General features: G+C 44.0%; 1 protein-coding gene across 5 annotated transcripts in view; it reads right to left on the bottom strand.

The window, feature by feature from the left end:
• Nucleotides 1-25,724, bottom strand: part of LOC306787788 (neurobeachin-like) — a gene marked incomplete at its 5' end in the record, with an annotated part of 83,335 nt that overhangs the window by 56,730 nt on the left and 881 nt on the right. The gene's annotated exons all lie outside the window — the stretch shown is intronic.

A 25,724-nucleotide genomic window follows, 5' to 3' on the forward strand; every position in this document is an offset into this window, starting at 1 on the left:
AAAGATGGCGACCGACAAAATACCTAATTCTAGGCATCAAAACCGTAGCCCACAAACCAATGGGTGACGTCTCTGTGACTACGTCGTATTCATATATACAGTCTCTGGTTTTATGTGACTTAGATCTGACATTTCTGTAAACGTTTGAGCTATATTAGGATGGAAACGTGTCTTGCTTTAAAGCACATGTGTCAAACTCAAGGCCCGCGGGCCACATCCGGCCGGTGAATGAATTATCTTTGGCCCGCATGATAAAATCTATTTACAATTAGAGCTGGCCCGCCGGTATATCGCACGCACCACCATAATACTACAAATCCCACAATGCACTGCCCGTGTGGCGGCACGTCAATCGCGGGCCCGCGCCTCACAGTCTGTATTACATACCACTTGTGTCAACTTTCAACTGTCCCTCACCCCAAAAAATGGCTAAACGAAAGGTGGAATTTGAAAACAGGAGTTTTCAAGACAGGTGGGAGGCACAGTATATGTTCACGGATGTAAAGGGCAAAGCTGTGTGTCTTCTGTGCGGAGACAGTGTGGCTGTCATGAAAGAATACAACATAAGAAGACACTATGAAACGAAGCACCAAGACAGATACAAGCATCTGGACACGACACAAAGGCTACAGAAGGTAGAGGAGTTAAAAATAAGTCTGGTGTCACAGCAGGCTATGTTCACGAAAGCCAAATCACAAAGCGAGGCTGCTGTTAAGGCCAGTTTTATTGTGGCAGCAGAGGTTGCAAAATCAGCCCGGCCCTTTACCAAGGGGGAATTTGTCAAAAACTGCATGATTAAAGTTTGCGACGCCGTGTGCCCAGAAAAAAGGCAAGCATTTTAAAATGTGAGCCTAAGCCGAAACACCGCTGCTGACCGTGTGCGTCACCTTGCTGCCAATCTCCAACAACAGCTTGTGGGAAAGGGAAAAGATTTCATCGCATACTCCCTTGCTGCGGATGAGAGCACCGACACTTCTGATACTGCCCAGCTGTCAATTTTCATCCGTGGAGTGGACTCAAGCCTGTGCGTAACAGAAGAGTTTTTGGGATTACACCCAAAGCATGGCAGAACTACAGGGAAAGATCTCTTTGAAGAGGTGTCCAGATGTGTAGATAAAATGGGGCTGCCGTGGGATAAACTTGTGGGACTGACAACAGATGGAGCGCCTGCGATGTGCGGTCAAAAGAGTGGATTAGTGGGGAGGATCCGAGAAAAGATGAAGGAGGAAAACGTCACAAGTGAGTTGACAGCTTATCACTGCATCATCCACCAGGAGTCGTTGTGTGGCAAAGCCTTGAAAATGGAACATGTGATGAGCATCATAACATGAGCGGTAAACTTTATCAGAGCCAAAGGTTTAAATCGCCGCCAGTTCAAGTCTTTTCTGGTGGAGTTAAGTACAGAATGTGGTGACTTGCCCTGTCACACAGAGGTGCGATGGCTAAGCCAGGGAAAGGTGCTGGAAAGATTTTTCCAGTTGCGTGAGGAGATCTGTGAGTTCATGGAAAGCAAAGGGAAAGACACAACAGAGCTCCGGAATAAAATGTTTCTGTGTGACATCACGAGCCACCTGAATGCGCTCAACCTGCAGCTTCAGGGGCGGGGCCGTGTCATCGCTGGCATGTACGCTACAGTGAGGGCGTTATAAGCTAAGCTGCGCCTGTGGGAGACGCAGATGCTGCAGGAAAACTTGAGCCATTTTCCGCACTGCCAAACAATGAAAGAGCAGGTCGCTGCCTTCCCAACCACACAGTTTGCTGAAAAACTCGGCATACTTGGTGCTGACTTCACGCGGCGATTTGCAGATTTTGAAGCCCAAAAAAGCAGGTTTGAACTGCTCAGTAATCCATTTGCAGCTGACGTGGAAAACGCACCATCAAACCTCCAAATGGAGCTGATTGAGCTCCAATCTAATGACACACTGAAGGCAAAATATGAGTCTGTGGGCGCTGCAGAGTTTCCACGTTTCATCCCCGACACAATGCCCCAGCTGCGCTCCCAGGCTGCTCAAACACTGCAGCACATACTTGTGTGAACAACTGTTCTCTTTGATGCAGATAAACAAAAGTTCACACAGGACTCGTCTTACTGATGAGCACCTTCACTCAATCCTGAGGATTTCCTCAGCTCAGAGCCTGACCCCAGACATTGATGAACTTGTATCCAAGATGAGACACCAAGTGTCTGGCTCAGACCAGTGAGCATTACAGAGCAGCAAACGGTGCTTTGACGCATTTTCAGTTTTTAATGCAGTTTCATTTTTGCATTTTTTTTCTCTTGCTACTACAGGACATTTGATTTTTCTTTGAAGTAAATTATTTTTGGCTGTTTGCCTGTAGAAAATGTTTTCACTTGAAATGACTCTGGAAAAACTGCAGATAGAGCCATACGCAATTAATGAAACTGATTTTATTACTTTTATTTTTATTTGTGTGTTATTTATTATTTTTATTTCATTTATTTCATAATTAATGTTGTTTTATAGGCAATACTCTATCGGCCTTGTTAGTTCCAGGTTCAATATGTGCACGAAGGTTCTTTCAATAAGTTTTCAATAAACGTTGAACCCGTCTGGCGCTTGACTTGTAGCAATTTTTTAATTTCGGCCCACTGTGTATTTGAGTTTGACGCCCCTGCTTTAAAGAAACTGGCCCCTCACCCTGATGCATGCTGGAGCACCTTCCAAGAGAACAAAGGAAATTCAAGAGCAAATGCTGGTGTCTTTGATACGGTCATATACAATAGTATTGATATCAAATTGAACCTTATAGCTGCAGCAATCATTAGCAACACCGGCATTTATCACATGCATTTATCACATGGCCTATCGACAGACTCGGCCTCAGCCCCAGTGAGACTTAAAGTTGAATGGTTAAAGCCTCGTGGGACGGCGTTACGTTTACCTCGCGTCACCTTGTGGTTGATCAGGTTTTAGACTTGTATTCTTCAACCAGCTCCTCATCCCTTTCCCTCCCTCCCCTCTCTCTCTCTCTCTCTCTCTCTCTCTCTCTCTCAGTGAAGTGAATTGATCCAGTGCACTCTAGCACAGATTAGAGAGGACCTCTGAACAAGGCATGGAATGAAAGGGGGAAGAATTAATTGATCCCCGCATCGAATTTTCCCCCTGTCCTCTGAGGTTCCCAATTACAGAGCCCGCTGGGGACCGCTGCGTCCTACAACATCTCAATAAGCTGCCAGGCGGAAGGTGCTCGCTATATACCGCGCAGAGGAAGAGAGAGAGAGAGAGAGAGAGAGAGAGAGAGAGAGAGAGAGAGAGAGAGAGATGGTATTCTTTGGAGAAACAAGCAGATACGCAGTGACTTCCAACGTGGGAACACACACGTCCCCAGGACAAACCTACACATGTACAGCACGCAAGCACAATCTCTCTTTGTTCACACTTGTTACCCGTGTGCAGAAGTATCACAGCAAGATGAGAGGGGTGATGCAAACGACAGCAACGAATTGGGTCTCATGACCAACGATATGCAGGGGGAAAAAAGGAGGGCAAGTGCCGGGAACACACAGGGGGAGGAAAGAAGGAAGTGCCCGGATAATTATTATCTCTCTTCCAACAGAAACAATATCTGGAAAGGCAACTAAAGCCTGGGCGGCACTGCCACGAAGAGCCTCCTGGACCGAGAACGTCAGGTGAGCAGCCTTGAAGAGGAAAGGACAGTGAGACAGAAAGAGCTGTAATGAAGAAAGGATGTGGGGGAAAATAGTCTCCGATATGAAAACGCTCCATCAAATAGATGTTCTCCATTTTAAGTGGCTTCCATAAAAATGATGGAGCATTTCCGCGACCCATTATTGGCTCGAGTAGGGCTTTTAATCGATGTATAAACAAACATGCTGACTAAATGGCAGTAAGGTTGATCATGAGCAGCTTGAGTGCACTTGAACGCACTTGAGCGCATTCGAGCGGCGCCATCATTGCCGCTCTGCACACGGACAAAAGATTACTAATTACTTTTACGAGAGAACATGCTTGTTTTGCATAAACAGTCGCAACCTTCCGATCTCCTCCTTCGCCCTAAACCCCCGTGTGTCCACGATGTCGGTTCTCGTCCCTCGTCTTTGCGCCAGCGGGGGCCCCACTGGAGGGGGAAAAAAAAAACGCACAAAAGGGACGAGCAATCACATCAATGAGCACGCACAAGAGGCCTTTACGCCCGCGACACGTACCCTGGCGCAGGACACACACTTAAACAGGGCCCCACATTATGCCACTCGCCTTAGGATAAAGGGGCTTGGCAGTGCAACCCCCCCCCCCCCCCCACCCACCCCCCTCGCCTCTGAGGCAATGTGAGCACTGACCTCACTGTCTGCTTGGCAAGTGGTTGAAGACATTTGTTTTGGTAGCCCTATGACAATGATTGCTCCCCAAGTGCCGCTCATGTCTGTATGTTCTATTCCTTAACAGCAAGGAAACGAGCGGGTGATAACCTGTCGTGACAACTTCTTTCCCCACAATCGATATTCCTCTTGGTTTTTATGAACATTTGACAGGTTCACACTCATGTGCTGATGCATATGAATGCGTGTCTGCATGTTATATGCCTCCTGTACATAGAATATGCAGCTGTGCTCACATTGGAAATAAACAAAACACATTCCAGACTGCATAATATTGAATTTAATATCCCCCTTGTGTTGTGACGAGACAGAAATCAGTATTTCTTGCTTCAGAGCATCAAGTGTTGTCATGATTGACCTGAAAACACCGTCAGTAACAGCCTGAAATGTAAGAATATCTTCCACTGGATTCATTCACTGATGACTAATCTGCTTGTATTGTCAAGTGGACATTGTGGGTATTATGAAGTCATTAGATGTTTCTTACTTTGTGTAAAGTATCAGTTCTGTACTTGCACACTTATGTGTTACCTTTCCTCGCTGTGATTTATAATTCTGACCAGCTTTGCAGTGCTGCTCTCATTCAGGCCCGGGAGGAAGCTGGCAGTAAGCTCAGCATCACTCTGGCTGGTCTTCATACCACAAAGAGCTCATATGAGCACCTCGACCTGCCAAAGCCAGCTCTCGTAAGAGGTCGGCACAACAAACACTCCCTCTGTGCATCCGACTCTTTTCTCACCAGCCACGCTGCTCAGAAACAGCTCCTTTTCCGCTGAAGACATTCCGACATGACACAGGAGGAGAGGCACAGGCGCAAATAAATAAAAATGAATGATGGCTGGATTTCCACTGAGCCGCTTCAGTGCCAGGGTCCCGGTGTCGTGCATGTCGGTTCCTTGTCACACTGTCATGGCTTACTGGGGCACTTGAATAGACACCTGCGTCGAGTCAAAATGTCTGCTGTTGTCCCAAAAAGTCTTGATACCTTAACAACAAAATAGGTTATTTGTCATGACCGTAAAAAAAAAAAAAGGAGTGTGTGATTTATAATCTGCCGCCTGAACTGTGGTTAAACCTGCAATAGCCTGCAATAACTGCAACAGTTGCTTATTTACACATCCAGCGGTTACATACGGAGTCATGCTTGTCTCTACTGACCCCTGAGGGAAATATCCGCCTCTTTAGCTGCTAAATGCTCCACTACGGCCACAACGCCACGAGAGCGGTCAGAGTCAACGCCGGACAGCTGAACAATGAGCTGACCCTCCACTCTTACCTTAGACGTGTTGCTGCTATGATGCTAGAGCAATGTCACAGTACTTACGCATCTGCTTTTTGTGATTATTGAAGAGATAAGAGCTCACAACCATTGCTGACATTTTGTCTTGTGAGGACATTCTCTGTTATCACTGGGACTGTTAGAAATGAGCACTCACTTCCTTCGAGTTTGCCCGTGCTAAACATATATAGCCATCCAGACGTTACATGTTTACTACTTATTTTTGCACCAGAAAAAGGGTAAGTTGTAAAGGTACACAAATATTTTAAAGCTTAAAATAACTTCTCCTTTGATGGTTTGCCGTGATTCAGTGTGACATTCCTGACCAATCTGAGAAATGCTGTCTGATTCATGTCTAGAGCATTTTTTATCGCACTTAACCAGCGTAATAAATACCAGGCCCGTGATAAATGAATGGAATTCCGCCATCATTCATGTTATATTTACACCTGTATTTTTTCCTACCATGACACATTAAATTATCTTTCGTGGAAGAGGCCTGTTTGGTTTGTCATTGGTTCCCCACAAATGTTTTTTGTGCATTGCCCTTTATTCATACCTGATTCCACTTCCTTAGTAGTACTCTGAAAGGGTCTACATTAATTAAAATGATGATTATTCATTTGAAAACAATCTCACACGGACCCACCACAGTCCATTATGCATAGTGCTGTGATGGCACATCAAACGAGCCATTACGCTGGCTGATTACTACGACTGACTGTTGAATATTGGATGACTCTCACGGGCCAAACCTGGCAAAAAGAGGCACCTGTTGCTCATTACTGCCGGGTCAGAGAGGCGAGTGGACGGGCAATGGCCACCTCCTCTGCCTCCGCACATTACAATTGAGCCTTTGGAGCCGGCATCATCAATACGCAACTTCAAAAGCCCCTGGGAGTGAGCTGGAGAGGCTCGTGCTTGTTAGCTGTGTGCTTGTGTGGCTCATTACGTTTGTGTCCCCCGAGCGAGCCGCGGCCATTCAGTCCCTTTTGTGCGCTGAGCGAGTGAGGAGACGAGAGGCCCATCTAGACATGAGACCACCGATTATACACTTAACGCTTCGCCGAGAGGGCTCGACAGAGAGCGCAGGAGAGCAGGATTGAAGGAGAGTGAGGGGAAAAAAACAAACAGGGAACGAGAGAGGGAAACGAAAAGGGAGACAAACAAACAGGAGAATCAATGGTGTGAACCGTAGGGCGAGGCCGATCGGAGAGAAGAGAAAACAGTGACGAGAAAGTGTGTGTGTGTGTGTGTGTGTGTGTGTGTGTGTGTGTGTGTGTGTGTGTGTGTGTGTGTGTGTGTGTGTGTGTGTGTGTGTGTGTGTGTGTGTGTGTGTGTGTGGCGGCTGGATGCTATTGCGCTTTCTTATCAGAGCGATTTTATTGCCCACAGCCTCACAATGTGCAGTGGAGGGTTTAGCGCCTCGATGATGACCACAGCAAATCTCTAAAAAAGATATGGATTACATTGGGGCTAAACTGGCCACTAAACACTCAATAATCCACATTCTGTTTTCTGGTCAACAGCATTGATAAAAGCGTCAGTTTAAGTCAGCGGCTCAGATTCATATTCAGGATAAACTTCTCCTAATCTTTGGTTTTCCAGTGCTTTTGGTTGAGGATCTATGAGGGCTCACTGGCTTTTGGAAAGACGAGGGTGACAGGAATATTTAGGGCAGAACAAAAAAAGATATTAGCAATATCTGTTATCGAGAGTCATTTGACACCGAAACAATTAATTGATTAATCCACAGAAAATCATCAGATGATGATTTAGGTAATTTGTCATGCAAAACTGTCAAGAGATTTGGTACCTTTCATTGGATCACATGATACTAATCAGAATATTTTTGGACTGATTGCCAGACAAACGCGCATCCTGAATATGTCCGCTCGCTTCTTTTCTTTGTTTGGGTTTTAGACGGACAAAATAGGCAATCTGGTGATCTTATGGGACTTCACAATGGATTTTTTTTTTTGCACATTTTAAAAACTAAATGATTCGTTTAATAATCCTAAAAACATAATAATTAGATCAGTGGATAATACAAAAAAAAATATTTGAAGCACAACGTTGGTAACTCTGTGAAAGTTAGTGTGACAGAAAAAGTTGCAGTAGAGGAGGGGGTAGAAAAAGTTGGGGACGAGGAGTCGCAGTCGAAAAGGGCAGCGCATGTGTCTCTGCCTCTGTGATGGTGATCAACAATGACATGTTGACTGAGTGTAGCCTCCAGACACAGAGGAAGGAGGGGGGGGGGCCCACGGACTGCATTTCCCATGGGCCTTTGTACCAGTGTCTGCACAGATGGGACGACACACAGCCCCCAACTCGCGACACCCTGTTCAGAGCGACAACGTCACAATCACACAGTCAACACACACACACACACACACATGCTCGCACGAGTCAGCAAAATAAACGTAATCAGCCACAAGAGTATGGAGTGGTTAAGAGCTTTCATGCATAAAGTGTAGGGCTTTCACTTTAGACTTTACAGGAAGAGAGAAGTCAAGTACGCTGCAGAAATCACAGCGGAGCAGTTTTAGGAGGTAAGTAGAGAAAAACAAGGTTTCAACACACACACCAGACACTGCAAAATCACAATAATTACATAAATCCACACTGGGGATATAAGGGTGGTTAAGGCCACAAGCAAGGCAGGTTCATGAGTGTGCGTGTGCGTGTAGTATAAAATGTATAAATATCAGAACCTCGTAAGAAATGAATTTCCCCTCCATAAAAACTGCATCATGGAAGGCTACATGTGGATGTGTGATGAATCAATTAAGAGTAAATTCTAAATGCTAAAATGTTTATGAACATGTCATTTCATTTAGCTATCAAACAATATCTCAGTCACTCCTGAGAAGTCGCTAGCTTTTTAGACATTAACATAAAGTGACACGGGCACATGTCTTCAGTCTGCAGACGCACTACAAAAACAACAGCGGTGCTGCAGATCCCTCAAGGCAGTAAAGTCTCCTCGGTGACATGAAAGTGATTTGATCGCACAAAGTCTGACACTAAACAAACCACTGTGTGCTTGAAGTCCGTCATATCTACCATGAGTGTCACTGCATGTACAGACGATGCATAACAGATAAAACTGCTTATTTATTAGCACGCTCCGGAGATGGTAATGTCTGACCGCTCGCTGTGGGTCCAAATTGAAATCTCTAAACCATTATTTAATGAAATGCTATGGAATTTGGCACAGCCGTTTGTGGTCCCCAGAGGATGAACCCTACTGACTTTGGTGACCCCCTGACTTTTCATCTAGCATCAGCGACATTTATTTCATCCAGAGTTTAATATTTTGGAAGATTGCCTTGGATAGATTTGGCACAAATGTTGCCTTCAGGTTGAATTGTGACACTTTTGGTTATACCGATCCGATCTAGCGCCATCATCGGGTCTGCTAACCGTCGGTATGCTATAGCGCCGTCATTGTGAGCATGCTGACATTAGCATATAGCTCAAAGCACTAGCGCGGCCATCTCTCTTGGACTCCTGGTCTTATTTGAAGTGCCTGCATATGTTGGAAATATGTTTTGGGTTTTTTAATTGTAAAAAAAGAAAAAGAAAAAAAACATAACTAACTAAACCTTAAATAATAACATCTTTATCAACATGAGTATTGCCCCTGCCCAGGGTTGGATTCCATGTGTAAGAAAAGGCTTATGGATCTTGGGAAACTAACAGATCTTCATCCGACCACTCTCAATGAGTCTGGACCTCCTCTCATCTTCCCCCTACACAAAGCTGCTGTTAACACTAGACTTTTGTTAACCAACATCAGAAGACAAGAACCACGGGGTTCAAACGGCCGACAGAAACCACAACAAGCACGTTGCTTTTTTTTATACATTGCATTTTCCAAGGAGTGCAGGTGGCAGTTCATTACAAGCGGATTCATCCACATACAGCAGCTCCATGCAGCAACCACACTTCATACTTTGACATCAACACTGTTCTCATCCCTCTCACACATAATAAGCCATCCAATCACGGAGCCAATACAGAAAAATGGGAGAAAATAAGCCGGGCTAAAGGTTTGGTTTAGAGCAGGGGTCTCAAACTCATTTTCACTCCGGGCCACATCAGCATCACGGTCACCCTCAAAGGGCCGGTTGTAAATGTAAGACTGGGGATATATTTTTATTATCAAGTCTAACTTAAAAAAAAAAAAAAAAGAAGAAATTTAACTTTTTTTGGTTTTTTTTGCTGGCGGATTCGCGGGCCACATAAAATGACGTGGCGGGCCGGGAGTTTGAGACCCCTGGTTTAGAGTGATTATCCGCTGGATAAGGATTTGCATTTTTATGCAAACTGTAGCGTTTGTGCAAAATAAAGTCTTTATTTTCCATGACCGACAATATGTGGGTCTTCATCAGGGTCATTTGTCAGCAGCAGAAGGAGACTTATAGTTCAAAGAGATAGTTTTGAGACCATATCCCACCCATGCATTGAGCCAATCACAAGACGGAATATGCATGAATTCTGCATTAATGCATATAATAAAACATCAAAGAAAAAAATACTGAGAATCTGCAAATAAATCAATTTCTTCATATGTTTTTAAAAAGCTCTTTGGGTAAGTTGCAAACTAAATAGGAAATTAATTGCAAATTGTATGTTTAATTGATCGATAATTGACGTAGAACAGAGCCATACGTTGTGCTAAAAATACGTTTTAAATGTGTGTGCCATGAAGAGGTCTAAACTCCAGCAACACCATGAAGCACTGAATGAATAATGTGCTATTCCGGACTGCACCATTTCATGGCTCGATGTGGCATCTGGGGAAAGTCGTTTATACATAAATATTGTGGTCCTTTGTCGAGGAAGGCTCAGCTCGTGTGATCCTGTCAAGGGCGCTGTGCAGTGAGGGTGACAAATTGCAATCAAGCAACTGCTACCTCCAATTTAGCAAATAACTGTACGCTCTGCAGTTCCATTAGATTCAAAATGCAGAGAATTGCGTTCACAGTGCCAAGAGCTGTACCCTGGGGTTTCCGCAAAAATAACCGTGAATGTGAGTCTGTACATACATCAAAGAGAAGCAAAGCTATTGAGTGTTCCCATGCATTGGCTTGTCAGTTTCTATTAGCACTGCCAGAAACCAAAGAGGGAGAGCTGATAGAAGAGGAGTGAGAGAAGGCGAGATAAGACAGGAATACCTGCTGTGATCTGTCTTCATGCAAGTCTCCATTTCTCTGCAGACCAGTTCAGTGTGCCTTTTTTCCCCCGCCTCCAACATCTGACTCAGAGCTTGTCAAGTGCAAGCTTAAAACATACTGTACAGACACATACAGCCCAACGCGCACCAACACTCGACAAACTCAGCCACAACACGCGCACACACACACATACTCGGCGTTCAAAGGGCAAAAAAAGGTGAAAGAATTCATTTTCAAAAAGGTCTCAGTCATTCGCACATACACTCTCTCTCAGTTCGTCACTAACACGCTCACATACACACACACAGCAGCAGTGATTCACATGAATGACAGCAGGAGCACATGAAGGAGTGGAGATAGAGGAAGAGTGTGGGGGTGGGGGGGAAGCAGAGAATCCTCCCAAAAGAATCCAATAATAATGAGGCGCCATTTCATTAGCATATGAGCAGCTTGTAAAAAACAAAAAACAAATTTTTCAAAAGTCTGTTTACTGGAGTGGGAGGCGAAGGAGCTTTAAAAAAAAGCAGAGAGAAACGACAGATAGACAGACGACAAATGCAGCAGACTCCTTTCAGCACAACGGACAGCTCCTGCCCTCCCCGCTGACAACGTGAAAGGATCTACAGTGGAAATCCTTCACTACGGCTGCGGAGTTCATTGACAAACAGCTGAAAGTGCAAGTGTACTAATTGCTGTGGTGATACCGTGAGACATTTTTAAGGACTTAAAAAAGTCTGTGACAGCACAATATGGCTTTGACACGAAATCCCGAAGCTGTGAGATGCATGTGCCGCAGCAAAACAGAGCCGTACTGTTCCTGGCTGATATTCTCAGTGGAAAAAATATATCCAGGTCAGAAACACACGTGCACACACACACACACACACACTACAGGGGTTGAGGATGGCAGCCAAGTGATCACAACTATGACTTCATCCAACCGCAGTTTAAAATATCTGCCCCCTGATTGGCCAAAGAGGCTTAGTAACGGATCTAGCAATGAGCCTCGTCACATGCTATTGGGCAGCAAACAAAAGATTTTTTTCCCTTTTTGTCTTCCAAAAAACACCTCATGCGATCCTCTCTCTCACACACACACACACACACACACGTGATGACGCACGTTGTTTGTAGGCTCACACAGCTGTCACCGTTACCAAACTAGATGCTCAACAGAAGACCATAAAAACTCGTATTTCATGTTGGGAGGTTTGACAGAAAATACTGCAGATAAATAGGCATCAAGAGTGAAAAAAGTTCTATGTCTGAAGATATTCATGCTACCAAATACACAAACAGATTAAAAATTCGTGATGGCCTATTAGTGCCACTGCCATGCATAAACATACCTGTTATCTTTCATACAATACTGAACTATTAAAATAATGGACAGATTCATGTTTAGAGAATTTTTTATTTATTTAATTTTTTTAAATTTTCTAATCAACCAAAAATTTCGCGGACCCCTGCAGTACCTACGCGGACCCCCTGTTGAAGACCCCTGGGCTAGATGTTGGTGGTGATCTGGATTTGGAATTTCTCCCATTTAAAGCAAAATATTGCCATGTTTTTAACTATAAGAGTGTTGGAGATTTTAATTTAAATTCTATACATGTATTCCCTGCAAAAGAAATTCTGCACTTCAATTTTGTGACAGAAGCTATGTGTTTGAGACTAACCGCGTTGGAATATTACTTAGAATCATGCCTCCCAGCTAATAGTCCACTTCACTTTCTCATGAATAAATTTACATCCATCTACGACCGCAATTCAAGCTGTAGCTTTTTTTAAAGCGAGTTTTTGTGTGGTTCATCCAGTGTCATCGAGTGTTAGCTGGGTCCTTCCCAGGAAAAGGGGACAAAAAGGAAGGAATGAATGTGGTTTAATAGAAGGCACGTACAAAGTATTGGGACACATGTTTCAGTAGCGGATGAGCAGATAACACTGGAAACACTCGAATCTAATTTCATCTACAGGAAATCAAAGGAAATCACAACAATTACAACAAAATACTCCAGAATCACCACTTGCTACGCAGGATAGCAACAAATAAAAATGTGATTATTGATAATTTAACACTTGAAACTGACAATTCTATCAAAAAGCAATGGTAGCCAAGGGAACACCTACCCCCTCGCATGAAAATGCCTGGGCCTAACAGACAAGAAACAGTTTTAAAGATATGTGTCAAGACCTCAAGACTTCTGGTTAGAAAAGGACCAAAGGCAGCTTCTCTCAGCAGGGGACAAGAGGTCTCGAGGAGAAGAGAAAGGAGTGTCGGGGCATCCGGAGGGAGAGAAAGAACAAAGAGCTGAGCGAAAATAACTACGCGGCAGGGAGGAAATAGCATCACGAAGAGGTGATTGAGAGGGCACCACTGAACGGACAGCATGAAACAAATGGGACCTGCTGTTGAATTCCACCAGACACAGAGGGAGCACGAAGGAGACATAATGTGTAGGAGGAGGTGTTGAAGTGTCTTTTTGCCCTCTTCTACTCGGGGAAAAAAGGCACATTCCATTGAGGACTAGTGGCAACTCAGTTTTCCTCTCTTTTAATGTCTTCCTCAAGACAGGCAGCAACGAGGGCATCCTTGTGTGTTATGTCACGGGAGTTGAGGAAGGAAGGACTTAAGGCTGATATACTTTAACAAGGCCATCTCAAAATGTGCTCATTTCAAAGAAGCGGACAGGAAGTGGAGTCCTACAGGGCATCCTGCATGTTGCTTACACCTCACTGGACTGATCACGGATGAAAATAGAGACGTGGGACCGAAATCTGTCACCTGGATGACAAAACAAATGTGTTTCGTATGCCGTGTCAGTGTTTCTCACTCGTTCGTGTGTGTCTGCCTGTGGGATGAGGCAGGTGTAGACTAGCTGATGCTAAGTTCAAGGGTCAGCAGATAAGCCCTGCAGACCAGACTCAGGCCAGGCTGGTGGCAACTCAGGATCACTAATCTGATTGTTTGGTCTGGTTGAGTGTATGTGCTACAGCAGATAGGATGTGTGTATGCATGACTGTAAGCACTCGCACACACACACACACACACAGAATTGTGCACGTGTTCGCCATCCGCTGAAACAATGGAAAGTACTGTTCCATTGAGCCACAGCTGATGGAGGATAAGAGAGGCAGCAAGCAGCTCCAACGAGTCTCAGTAATCCATCATCATAAGACAGGGCCGGGAATGACACACACACACACACACACATGCACGCACACACACACACACACACATAGAAAGTAGGGTTGGACAGGTCAGTGGAGCACGATTAGTAATTTGTTATTGTGCAAAAAGACCACACATACTCTACGTATAATCATAAGTCAAGTTAGACCTCCAGAGAATCTAATTCCAAGCAAACGAAACACACAGAAACCCGTAATGCTGAAGCAAAACTTGTCTCTCGACATATTATAATTTAAAACATTTCGATAAAAACTGTTAATATTTAAACGTTTGCCGCACATAATCTGCACCAATTTCTCCTGCGTCGAGGTGTTTCTGTGCAGGCCTGTCTTCAGACTGTTTGAAGCCGGTGCTGTTTGAAGTGCAGCAGTAACAGTGTCGCAGTTGTCAGAGGCGTGTACTTTGGAAGTAAAACCTTTAAAAACAAGGGACCATTAGAAGTTTGCATTTGTGGTGATCAACTACGATTCAGATCTTTGGCATATTTTGACCAATGCGAAATTTTTACAGAAACCATATTTTTCACATCAGCTCCTTCTGTTTTACACTGGGAAGTTTGCCTTATTTGCATGCCCTTTGGGGATCTAATACATTAATACTTTATGTCATAGCTTCCATTACGATGGAATCATTTACAAACAGTGCCTTCCTCCTGGAGGACATGTTCATGGATAACTAATAGATATGAGTAACCGAAGTAAAACTTTCAACTGCAATAATATATGAAACTCTGAATGATGATATAGAGTTTCAAATGCTTCACGTCTGCAACAATTATCTATTTGTAAATAAGGTAGACAAGAGACTGAAATGCTGATCAGTAGATGATTAGGTAGAGAGCTAGTTCAGAGTTCAGAGTTAAATAGCCCAATGCAGCCGCCATTCAGTTTGGCAGCGGCCAATGAGGTATAAACCAACTCCATTTCCAGACTAATGCCATTCAAATAATATAACACGTTCAAATAAAACAAGTTTCGACAATAGTATCACATTCTTAAATACACCCAGTTTGAGTGTTATCAAGAGGTTTCCTCATAGAAAGAAAAAGATGAGGATATCAAACGTGAAATGTGGCAAAAACTATTTCCTATCAAAAGGTCACATCAGCAGAAAATCCATTCTCAAATATCAAAGCCTATTGCTAGCATGCACTCACAGTGTTGAGAGCTCACGCTATCATACAGGAGAAGGCCAAACAGAGAAACGAATAGAAACAAAAATATATGTATATATTTAAATATATATATCAAGTGCTATTGCAAAGTGAAAAATAATATCAGGAAGAGAAATAACCCTTCGGCTGAGGTAGGAGGGTGTGTTCAGAAAAACAAATACAGACCCTAAACCATAAATATTAAGTTTAAATGCAAAAATAATCCCAGTGCAAATTCAGTCCCCTCGGCAAGAAAAAATATATATATATTATGTATATATAAATAAAAAGTGTGCATGACCCATGCAGTAACAGTGGCCAAATGACCATTTAGGCAAACACTGAATCAATTCATTGTGTAACTGAGTATGACCTAAAATGTCCAATTGTCCCTTTGCTAACATGGAAAAACAGACTCTAACGAGACCCTTTTGGATCTCTTCATTAGCTTGATTATAAGAGTGTGCTTCTCTGCATTCACATTTGGTATTCCAGCCTAATAGTTTTCCTGGAACCAGAGCCTGAATGGCGTGGCGACTCGGTGAGGGTCGAGGAGCAGCGTGGATGATGTGGATGAGGAGGCGGGTGAGTCACCACTGCCAGTTGTTGGCTGCAAAAATCTCTATTTACCAACGGGGTATTGCACTGATATCAGTACAGATAACTACAAATGGGTCAGATCAGATCATTATTTGTGCTGCAGGTCAAAATTTCAATTTGTCCAATACTTACGACTACAATACGAGCGGATACCTGCAAAACTAAAATGTTAGCATGCTTACACACCAAACTAAGATGGAGAATATATGGTAAACATTATAAATGCTTAGTCTCAGCATGTTAGCGTTGTCAATTAGCAGAGTACAGCCCATAGAGGATGATATTTAAAGATGCTAAATACCAGATTTGGGAGCATTTCTGTTGCCTCTCAACATGGCGACGGCGAACAGCGCAAACCACAGGCAAACGTGCTGACAGAGCTAACAGCGTTCAAACAGCGAACAGCGTGATCAGCTGTAAGCGCCGTATGAGCGCAGTGCAGCGCGGCGGCGGTGAGCTAGCTCGTGGGGTGCGCTCGTATGCAATAAAAGCACGAGCAGCCGGCCCGGCTATGTCCAACTAAACACACAGAGGGAGAGCGACTTCATTCTCTGCTCAGGTAGACGTTACTCCACTTTATAGAGGTCAACACTACTGAACCGACAGTCGGCCGCCACACAAAATGATATTGTTGAATAAAGTCTCAGTACTCCAGTCGATGAGGATACTGTTCTTTATTTCCCTTGCTGGCATGGACCAGAGCACTGAGACCGGACTTCATTATCTGTGCTAAAAAAGGATGTCGCTGCAGCGCTATAGCCAGCGTCACAGCCACAGAAAAGGGAAACAATAAAGCAGCATATTGTGCCACTGTTTGGTCCGTTGAACTTGTTTTCTCTGGAGTGTTCAAAGCATTACCGAGGCCTGTCTCTTATCAAGCTGAGCTGTTTTATCAACGGAAAAAAAACCCATCTCAAATCATAAAGATCCTTGTTTAACCCTCTTGTTCATCCACAGCTCTCTGTCATTACTGAAGTGGAGTTATTAGATGAATTCTTTTAGGGATCGTAGCTCTCATCTGCATTCGCTAGTTTCAGTCTATTTCAGGGGAGAACTTGCAGTCCTGGTTCATTGGTCAGTCAGTGCAGACTGCAGGTTTTGGTTTGATAGCGAGTGTAGATCTACCAACCAGTTTAATGTGGTGTTTAATGTGGTTTTCATGCTGCAGGGGACGTATGTGCATATCAGGGAGATGCTAGATGTCAAAGGTATAAAATAACATAAGGAGTAGTTCTTGAATGCTGAAGTTACACACACACACACTACAAAGTTTGCTATAATCAACCTTGGGCCACTGCAGTATGCAGCATGATGAATAGCTTCACAGTTAGCTATACTTCACAGTAAAACAGATGTGTGTGTGTGTGTGTGTGTGTGTGTGTGTGTGTGTGTGTGTGTGTGTGTGTGTGTGTGTGTGTGTGTGTGTGTGTGTGTGTGTGTGTGTGTGTGTGTGCGTGCGTGTGCGTGTGTGTGTTTGTGAGGAGCCAAGGGAGAAAAGCGAAGTAGGCCAGCATGAATATAAAATCACCCCTGCCAGGCAATGATGTGGGCTAGAAGAAGGAAGGGAGCAGTGTGTGTGTGTGTGTGTGTGTTTGTGTGTGTGTGTGTGTGTGTGTGTGTGTGTGTGTGTGTGTGTGTGTGTGTGTGTGCGTGTGTGTGTGTGTGTGTGTGTGTGTGTGCTGCCAGAGAAATGTGCAGATGAAGGTGTAGAGTAGAGCAAGGGTTTTTAGGAACACTCATTTATCAACTCTCTGGGATGTTGGGGGCACACCACAGCACACAAGCACCAGGTAAATCAAACAAAGCTGCTTGTTATAATGTGAAGATTAGTGCATTGTATGGGTGCCAGACTGAAACACACACACACAGACACACACACACACACGCACATGCACACACACACACACAGGTGCAAACATAGCACGAAATACATTTTTCAACAGCATGTTTGATCCAAATGTGCCGTCACAACGTTCTATAGAAATGACACCCACAACCTACTCCCAACAATCTCTCTCTCACACACACACACACACACACACACACACACACACACACACACATTTCAGGAGGGGGGGAAACACAAAAGAGCCAGACACAAAGGCATGAACCTGCCAGACACAATAGTGTGAAAATAAGGAGCATGGAGGAAGAAAACAAGAATAATCAAGAGCACACGCGTCCTGTAGCCTTTATATGGATATCAGTGCAGAAATGAATAATGTATTAGACCGAGTGCAACAGCAGAAAATGTATCAAATAACACTTTGATAACTTATAGTTTTAGTAATGTATTGAGTAAAATTACACAGACTTTGGGCTCTGGGGATTTATTGAAACCCTTAATAAAAAAACATTAATATGACAAAGGAATAGGTGAAAATCACTTGCAGGCTAAATATCCTGTTTCACCATTTATTGTGGGGTTTTTTTCTCTTTACACCGTGATTGACAACTCTTTGAACCCCTTGTGTTACTTCACTTTCTATTATTAAAGTATATTCTGATAAGTCCTCACCACTGGAGGACTGTGGAGCACTAAACAGTGTACGTCTATACTTTAACAAAACCAGTCAGTATAATTATTACAAGTTTAATTAAAGAAATAGTTAAGATAGTGGAGAAATCCCTGCAATTGAAAATGAGGGATGTAAAGAACGTTTTTTGGGGGTTAACAGTGATTAAATCTATAGTTCTGTACTTTGCAATGAGCACATGCTTTGCAAGTGAAATTTCTGTGTAATTCACGACACCCACTCTCGTAGCAGACCAATGCAATTCAATTATAATAGATTTCTGACGTCTGGTGGCGATTTTGGCGTCAATGCAAACTGACTTGTTACAGCACTATTGGAAAATGTTGTGCATTATAAGAGGTCAAACGGGACATCTACTTCTGTCTTTGTCTTCACTTAAAAGATGACAATGGAGCAAAAATCCTAAAAATATAAAAAGAGCACATGTTCTTTTTGTCATCTGCCTCCGTCCTTCTCTTCAACTCTTCATCCACACTCACACAAGCACGGCCACAGAATGGCTTAACAGCAAATAGTCTCCCTCCAGGCTTTCCTCAGCTCAAAACGTGGCAAAGATGAGTGGAAGGAGAAAGTGAGTGGAGGAAATGTGACTGCAGACGGCTCCATTACCTCCTCACAATAGGGATCATACACATTCATCCACCAGCCGCTTCACCCGACTCGGGATTCAGGGAGCGGTTACACCGAGGTTACACCGAAGATTACACCGAGGGGTGAGAGAGATGGATGTGCTGAGAGGAGATAAAGACTGGAGAGACAAAGGAAGCGACACAGAAGTAACAAAATGTGTCATTAAGCAGGGATTGGACATTTATTTCCTGTGTTCTCCCCATTCCCAGAAGTTGCCCTCACCCAAAATCTGATGTGGCTTATCCTCTGGGAAAAAAAGACCCAGCATCTGGAAAGAGCAGCTAACGAAGAATGAGGAGGGGAGCAGAATACAGAAACTGTAAGACGCGGATAGGTCGACGGTATAGCCTCACACTTTCACACATATACAAATCAGACTCCAACAAGAAAGGTGTTGTGATTCGAAAAGTGACATATAAATCATGATGAAGCCAGGAAAAATCTGCATTACACCTTAGAAAGAAACATTTGGCTCTGAAGGAGATCACTGTGGAGAATCTTGCTCGTAAGAGGATTCTGGGGTTTGTCGTTTAAGGGACAACTAAACTTTTAGATTCGTAATTTGTTCTTTCTCTCTCTCCTTGGATATTTGTCAGGTGGAAATGGTTTCTAGATTGCCTGGCATGCCTCAAGAGTGTGAACTCAATTTCACAGAGGAACGCTAACCATGCTAACAAGCCAGCAGAGGCTAATCTCACAGTGTGACAACCAGCTGATGATGAGAAATGGCCAATTAAAACTCAAAATGTCAAGGTATCTCGAACAGGCGTCGTGCTTTTTTGTAAAAAAAAAAGAAAAGAAGTCTACTCAGGTCCTCGGCACTCCTGCTGGATTTCACTCCTGCATCACCGGGAGCAGAGGAGAGGGGAGAGTAGTGATACACACAGCGTGATGAGGCTCCACAGGGGGGGGGGGGGGGGGGGGGGGGGCTGGGCGGAACTCATCAGACCCCCACAGCACACCGGAGCTGGAGCTTTGGTACACTCAAGATGAAAATAAGGACCTGAAGGACAATCACAACTGAAACTCAGTTTACCGAATGTCTCGCTCTTTCTAGAGTGAAGACGACCACCTCTCTGTCTCTCTCCAGCTCATGCAGGGGTGAGGACAACCCAGCTGTGTGATAGATAGCGAAGCCATCCATGACCTTGCAGTGGAAGCCACACCCACTGTCCTCCACCTCCACAGCACGTATGTATGTATACGCGCGTGTGTGTGTGTGTGTGTGTGTGTGTGTGGTAGCCCGTATAAAAACATTTCGACTTGTGATTTTGTTCCTTGGGTCAGCACCAACGCAGTTGTTACCGTTAGCTAGCGTTGCTCACTGGCTGTAGCCCCGAGGCGCAAAGTGACTAAGCTTCTCTGCAGCATTACAGCTGATAATCTTTCTCAAAAATAACCCCCGACAGCATCGCGCATGAGGCCTGCAGAACACTTGCAAAATGTGTGCATCCTCTCTCTGAGACATTGTGTATGTCTCGACATTTCAGGGTCCTTCGAACGCTTTTCTTCTCCTCTGACTGCAGCATTAGCCCGAGGCTAATGTTCCCTTCCCTTCATGAAGACAGGCCACACCAGCAGTTCTGCTATTCAGAAGTCAATTCAGTTAAAACATAACTAATATTACATGTAGAGCTGGAACGATTTGTCGATTACTTGAGTTTTGTTGACAGAAAAAAATGAAATTCGTGTGGTACTTGAGATTTGTGTACTATTAGCTATTAGGTAGCGTACAGTTCATGGTTTGAGTTAAGCTAACGTTAGCGTAAAATAAATGGCGGTGCGATGCGCTTCGCGTTTTTTTTACTACAAAAGTCTGATCATGCCCTAAATGATAATTCAAGACAATAGTGGTCAGACTAATTAATAATCAAAATCGTAGCACTGACAACATTGTTTTCTGACTTTGTTGTTGTTCCAATTTAATGGATATTACATGCACAGTAGAAAGGGGTTAAATGTAGCATTTGGACAAAAAATATTACTGCTATAATAATAATAGTAGAAACAAATGAGACCACCGCTGAGCTCATTGGCGATCTCGACTGGCCTCTACTCTATTTCACAATGTCTGCTACTGATTTAGGTTTCACATTACAAAATCAGTTGAGTCACTTTATGGCAAAAGGCAACACTGCCTGGACAGAAACCAGGAAGAGGAGGCCAGCAGCGCCAACACAAAGAGAAAGAAAGGCAACAATCTCATAGCAACACAAAAGTCTCCTGGAAAATGTTGATCGAAATGCAGGAAAGGCAACAACGAGCAACTGATGATGAAACAACCGACGTCCCCTCATAATGGCAAAGAGGACCGTCATCTTGACCACGGTCTCATTAATCGATGGCAATAATACAAAACCACCACAACAATTCATTGGATAATAAAATAGGGATGCTGTGTATAGAGCTTGTTTAACTGCGTTATTAGAAGTACAACCAAACCAAGCTTATGTTCCACAACTGAAAAACCTTAAATGTCTTTTGTATTAATCAAAGTCCATCAAAGATCATTGACTACGCACACCAGCAAGGCCGCACATTCTATTAGTGGGATGTTTGCTGTGAGAGTCATCTGCATGGCTGTGAGCATGCGATGACGCATTGTTATTCCCCTGCATGGCCATGCAGGCAGATTACAGTGCTGCAGGGACATAGTTAGCCTCTGCCCTCAGCGTGCAGCCACAGGGCAAACTCGCAAAACAGTTCAACTGAATTTTGCGCCACAAAAAAAACCACCTCAGGGCGAGATAACGTATACTCACGTAACACGTTTTTAAATTGGGCGACCTATTCCTTTAGAAATCTGTGCACAGAAAATCAGCATGCCAATGGCGCTGCTCTCCAGAAGTAGGGTCAAGTGTTAACATGTTACAAAACATAGAAACACATAGAATCACTTTGCTTTACTCCATTTCATTGTGTTGTATGTTCATGTATATACTTTTGTTTGTATATTTATATCTGCACATAGTAGTGAAATGTTTATGTTAAATGTTAATGTTTATGTTTATCTTTGTTTTTTGTCAATTTCTGTGTAAGTACGTTGAGAGCAATGGAAAAAACAGAGTCAAATTCCTTGTATGCGTACGCGTACATAAAGCTGATTCTGATTCACTTTTTTTATTTGGTTGTTTATCCTTCAGAAAAAGAGAGACATCTATATATATACATATATATATATATATCAACATTGATATGAGACTAGATATTGTCTATTTGGATATCAAAACATTGTATGAGTGTCCTTTCCTGGTTTATTTACAGTAACGTGTATTTTTCTGAACTTGACCGTTCTAGCTGGTCAGAAATGTTGTGATACTTGATTTCCTCCATGTCACCCGGCCCAGGTTGCTACTCTTTGTCCCGCTATTTGTCTGTGGGTGCATGCATGTGTGGTTTTTTTCGGGGTCTGTGAGTGACAGACTCTGTGTGTCGCGCTGACTCCGACTCTGCTCGCCACGGACTCGGTATATCGGGTGACCTTGGCGATTGCGGAGTGTGCGGACGAGAATAATGAGACGTTTGCTAACAGAGACTCAGTGGGACCACTAAAAGGGCTCAGGTGGGGATCGACACTGCCAGAAGATATTGCATCTGACCGAGAAAGGAAGGTGAAAGAGAGAACGAATGAGCATGGAGACAAAGACTGAGGCAGAGTGTGCCACCAATCTTTTACTATGCCAGACAAACACTCCAGTTTGATCCCAAAAAGAAGCAGAACAACTAGATAAAGCTGTCTATAAATAAGCACAGCTGGTGCCGTATTCAGGCAGTACTGACAGTACTGCCTGTAGATGCATTTGAATTACGCCTCTCGATTCTTCAAACAAAGACAATAACCACACAGCTTAAGTTGTGGGCCATGACTAAAAAAACTAAGATTAATTTAGTCGTTTCGTAATTTTTTTATGCTCTTTCATGCTGAATGACTTCTTTCCAAGAAACTTATGAGCACATCTCTGGTGAACACAAGACTCAAAGTAGAGCTTTGCCGTGATTCTTTGGGGACAGAAATGGCAATGATGATGAAGTTGCGGTCATTTTAGCAGCTAAAAGTGGATGACTGGATTTCCAGCATTGTAAATCCCTCACAGTACGTCTCCATTCGTCTGTGTCAGTTTGTCTGACCTTTAAAACCGAATGTTGTGACGTTCTTGGACGGCGAGGGTGAAGCAAAGAGAGATAGTAAAGCGCCAGGTAGTCCTGCAATGAAATGATTGACTCCTCCATATATTTACCGGAGACTCATATTTACAGAAAAAAATGATATTTGCTAGCTGTGATTGGATGTTTTTTTTTGTTTTTTGAGCACACCTTACACCTTGTTTGAGGGCCCAAAAAACCTGACCAGTGTATTTCTAAGGGGAAAGTAAAGTATCCTGTCCTGTAGGGTGTTGTGTATTACAGTGGTCCCCAATCTTTTAGGCCTCCGACCAAACAAAGAAATGTCTACTTGTGACCCATCATCGGCAGTTGAATATGTCTCTGGGTTATGATCAGCTCGACCAAAGAAAATATTTTGATTCCCTATTTTTAGAGGCTGGAAAATGTCAAACTATTCAGCAATTTTCAAGTAAAAAAGCAAAGATTAGAAAGAATATTTTAAGTTGTTCTGCTCCCCTGTCCCATTTATCATCTAAAGACCCCTCAGATGTATCTTATTGTACTAAAAAGACTTGAAGCACATGCATATAAAAGAATTAGCAAATGAGAGCAGCAACATAACAAATGACCCAAGCGTCTCCAGTACAGATCCAGAGTCTGGTGGCTCATGTTGACCCATCACATTGTGCATCCATCATCAATCTAATTCACTGACGATCCCACGAAAAATCGAGCTGCACTAGTGTGCGCCTTTTAAAGTTTAAGATGTTTAGTACTAGACGGCTTCAAGCCACGGCCATGTTATCGTATAATTGGAGACGAAGAAACAAACAAAGACGAAGATACACAAAGAGCGTGAGATAGCGATGCTGTGGCAGAAGTCCGGAAGTGGAGAGCAACACCGGGTGGTCGAGCGTCTGGAGGCAGGCAGTCAAAGAGCAGTGTTGCCTTGACAACTGTGATGCCTTGCCGATGATAATAACCGAGCACCAGCAGCCCACACGCATAATGCAAGTGTTTTTATACTGTATGCGTGCACTGCATGTGCACAGTTGCTGTATTTAAAGGAGACCAGCAGCGCTCTGTGGTTTCTGTATCAGCATCAGTACAGCCAGCATTCTGGCCAGTTGATTGTTATTGTCTTCTCTCTCTCTCCTCTTCTTCTCCTTCTATCTAGAGACAGCGCAGTTCATCACTCGCCAACGGCCAGCATCACCGTATACAACAAGGAGAGTATCCGATCCAGCCGACAAGCCATCTGTTCGCCCCAAGCCGCAGTGGGATCTGATCAATATGGCCACGGTGGACGGTGGATGTGGCTGCTGTGGCCTCCCACATTGACTGGAATAATGGATCAGCTTTTGGGTCACAGTGGACTCATTGTACCAGCAGCATGACCGCTGAGGTTCCAGCCTCCACACCTCTTTTGTTTCAACTCTTTTAATTAAGGAGCTGGGCAACAGAATTCCCTAACAGGCTTAGCTATTGGCAGCCTCGCAACCACAACTGATTGTTCAATTCAGGATTTAACAAGTAAAGCTTTTTGTATGGACAACACATAGTGCTTTAATTTGTCACGGTGTCAGGCCTTTGTGTGTTAATGCATCAGACTAACATGTGGGCCTAAACGCAGGTATTTATGCAAAAAAATGGGGTCCATTTCAGTTGAACGCTCTGATGATCTGATGTGGACCAATCCAGAGTCCTTTCCTCTTCCGCTGCATCAGCTGGTGATTTCTGAGCACATAGCCACTGCAGCATCCTACCACCTCATCCTCCTCCACTCTCTCTCTCTCTCTCTCTCTCTCTTCTCCTCCCCCACCCTCCATCAACCCCCTCTTCTCCTCCTCCTCTCCACCTGCTTTTAAATGCATGGCGCTGCCCTGCCAGGCCAGTCTCTGCAGGCAGCATCTCTCCTCTCAGCCCCTCCAGAGTGAAGGAGGAGGCTGTGGAACAGGATGGCTGGTTATCAGCCTGTGCAGCCAGAGGGGGGGTTGTAAGGGAAGGAGACAAGGTCGGAGTGAGCCAGCAAAAGCCCCTCTGCTTGGGGGGGGGGGAGAGGCGACCTGAATCCAGACGGCTCACCAGTCTGACTGAGAGGGAAATGGTTTAGCCCAGCTGTAGGCTGTCCTGCTCAGAGCATCCAGTGAGTAAATAGGATACTGATTGAGCAGACATGTAACACCATGCAGTACACGCCATCGCCTGATGCATGGAGGAGGGAAAAACAGCCTGGCAGCATCCAACACACACGTCCTATATCCTCCTAACGCATTAGTCCTCCAGACCTACATCTGCTGTACATTTTGCTCCTCGTTCATAACAGGGAAACACCTCAAAAAAACTACCAGCTGGATTAAAACCCTCCCATGTGTAGGGTAGGCCCAGCATCGCCGACACAACCTCCAACGGAAGGGTAAAGATGGAAGAGGGGGGGGGGGGGGGGGGGGGGAGGGCAACGTACAACTGATCCATAAATAAAAATGATCGCGGTTGCACTGGCCGTGTCTCAGCTACCTATACATCACTCCTTTGCGCACAGGATGCAGGGCCCTGCCTTCAACAATAGGCCCATGCATAATTTTGAGCCATTCTCATACACACACACACACACACACGCACACACACAAATTTGTCGATGGATAGCATAATGCTAGTCGGCCTTTGTTCGTGTTGGATTGATTG

This window comes from Melanostigma gelatinosum, assembly GCF_949748355.1.
Source record: "Melanostigma gelatinosum genome assembly, chromosome: 14".
NCBI lineage: Eukaryota > Metazoa > Chordata > Actinopteri > Perciformes > Zoarcidae > Melanostigma > Melanostigma gelatinosum.